The sequence below is a fragment of the Colobus angolensis genome, unplaced genomic scaffold (assembly GCF_000951035.1).
Source record: "Colobus angolensis palliatus isolate OR3802 unplaced genomic scaffold, Cang.pa_1.0 Scaffold11, whole genome shotgun sequence".
NCBI lineage: Eukaryota > Metazoa > Chordata > Mammalia > Primates > Cercopithecidae > Colobus > Colobus angolensis.
The window spans coordinates 2385649-2388422 of NW_012112030.1; positions in this window are offsets into that span (position 1 = coordinate 2385649).

The following is a 2774-nucleotide window of genomic DNA, read 5'->3' on the forward strand; positions in this document are numbered from 1 at the left end:
AGGTCAGTGGTGCAATCTCACCTCACTGGAACCTGTGCCTCCTGGGTTCAAGCGATTCTTCTGCCTCAGCTTCCCGAGTAGCTGGGATTATAGGCTCACACAACCACACCCCACTAATTTTTGTATTTTTAGTAGAGGTGGGGTTTCTCCATGTTGGCTAGTCTGGTCTCAAACTCCTGACCTCTGGTGATCCACCTGCCTCAGCAGCCCAAAGTGTTGGGATTACAGGCATGAGCCACCGTACCCCACCAAAATCTTGAGAGTGTAATTTGAATGTGGCCGTGTGGCTCACGCCTATAATCCCAACACTTTGGGAGGCCAAGGTGGGTGGATCACTTGATGTCAGGAGTTCGAGACCAGTCTGGCCAACCTGGTGAAACCCCATCTCTACTAAAAATACAAAAATTAGGTGGGCATGGTGGCGATCCCCTGTAATCTCGGCTACTTGGGAGGCTGAGGCATGAGAATCGCCTAAACTGGGAGGCAGAGGTTGCAGTGAGCCGAGATCGTGCCACTGTTCTCCAGCCTGGGCATCAGAGTGAGACTCCATCTCAAAAATAATTTGAATGTGAAAAATGGGACACACACACATATGCACACAAACAAACATACATCTTGTTTTGCGAACTCTATGGCTAGTAGATATACAAAGAAAGCCTTTTGAGTATCAGTGATTTGCAAGGAGCGGTGTGTCAAGATACTTTGCATTGGCCAGGCACGGTGGCTCACGCTTATAATCCTAGCACTTTGGGAGGCCAAAGCAGGCAGTTCACCTGAGGCCAGGGGTTCAAGACCAGCCTGACCAACATGGTGAAACCCCGTCTCTACAAAAAATACAAAAAATTAGCTGGGTGTGGTGGTGAACGCCTGTAATCCCAGCTACTTGGAAGGTTGAGGCAGAAAAATCGCTTGAACCCAGGAGGTGGAGGTTTGCAGTAAGCCGAGATTGCTCTGCTGTACTCTAGCCTGGGTGACAGAGCAAGACTCTGTCTCAAAAAAAAAAAAAACAACAAAAAAAAAACCTTTCCATTGAGTCACAAAAATTCTGAAGAAATGGTATTAAAGGACAATTCATATGGACAGTTATTATCTCACATAAAAATAAATCAAGAGGCTTCTGGAAAGTGGATGGTTGCTTGCTCTTATGAGACAGCAGTAAGAAAGGACTGTCAGTGGTCCCACTTGAGTCTCTGATAGCTATGTGCAGCCATCACATGACACCGAGAAGACTCAGTTAGAGGAGAAGTCAGCACTGTGGACTGCAGTCCTGGAAGACATGGTAGAGCTGAAGGATCAGCCAACTTTGAGACTCAGCTCTAGCTCCCTGTCTCCAGCGGCCTAACGGACATCTCTGTGAGGACGTTTGCCTCTGTGTCCCCACCCAAATGTGAACTCAAATTGTAGTCCCCGTAATCCCCACATCTAGGGAGGGACCTGGTGGGAGGTGAGTGAATCGTGGGTGTGGTTTCCCCCATGTTGTTCTTGTGATAGTGAGTGAGTTCTCATGAGAGCTGATGGTTTTATGTTTGACCGTTCCTCCTTCACACTCTCACCTGCCACCATGTAAGATATGCCTGTTTCCCCTTCTGCCATGATTGCAAAGTCCCTGAGGCCTCCCCAGCCATGCAGAACTGTGAATCAATTAAACCTCTTTTCTTTATACATTACCCAGTCTCGGGCAGTTCATTATAGGAGTGTGAAAACAGACTAATACAATGTTCCATTACCACTAACTAGTTGGATATTTTCATCTTCTCCATGTCCTATGTCCATTCAGTTGCTGAGTCTTGTTGAGTCTTCCTCTCCATCCCTACCTCCTTACTCCATACACTTACCATCTTCAGCTTCCTAAACTTTCAAGATCCTTCTACCTTCATTGAATCATATGCCAGATATATACCATATATATATATGCATTTGCTATCTATTTTAAGAACTTAAAGTAACATTTTAGAATTAATATTGAGTTTTTCTACTTCTCTCTATCCAATAGTCTATTCTATTATTAGAAACAATAAGGTGGGCTGGGTGTGGTGGCTCATGCCTGTAGTCCCAGCATTTTAGGAGGCTGAAGCAGAGAGATAGCTTGAGCCCAGGAACTCAAGACTAGCCTGGGCAACATGGCAAAACCTCGTCTCTACAAAACACACACGCACACACAGACACACACAGACATATGCACACACAAATTACCCAGGCATGGTGGCGTGTGCTTGTAGTCCCAGCTACTTGGGAGGCTGAGGTAGGAGGATTGGTTGAGCTTGGGATGTCAAGGCTGCAGTGAGCTGTGATCACACCACTGCACTCCAGCTTGAGTAACAGACCAAGACCTTATTTCTAAAGAAAAAGAAGGCCTGGGCCAGGCGTGGTGGTTCACAGCTGTAATCCCAGCCCTTTATGAGGCCGAGGTGGGCAATTACCTGAGATCAGGAGTTCAAGACCAACCTGGCCAACATGGTGAAACCCCATCTCTACTAAAAATACAAAAATTAGCTGGGCATGGTGGGGAGCACCTGTAATCCCAGCTACTCGGGAGTCTGAGGCAGGAGAATCGCTTGAACCTGGGAGGCAGAGGTTTCAGTGAGCCAAGATCACACCATTGCACTCCAGCCTGGGGGACAAGAGTGAGATTTTGTCTCAAAAAAAAAAAAAAAAAAAAAGAAGTCTGGGCATGGTGGTTCATGCCTGTAATCCCAGCACTTTGGGAGGCCGAGGTGGGCAGATCACCTGAGGTCAGGAGTTCAAGACCAGCCTGGCCAACATAGTGAAACCCT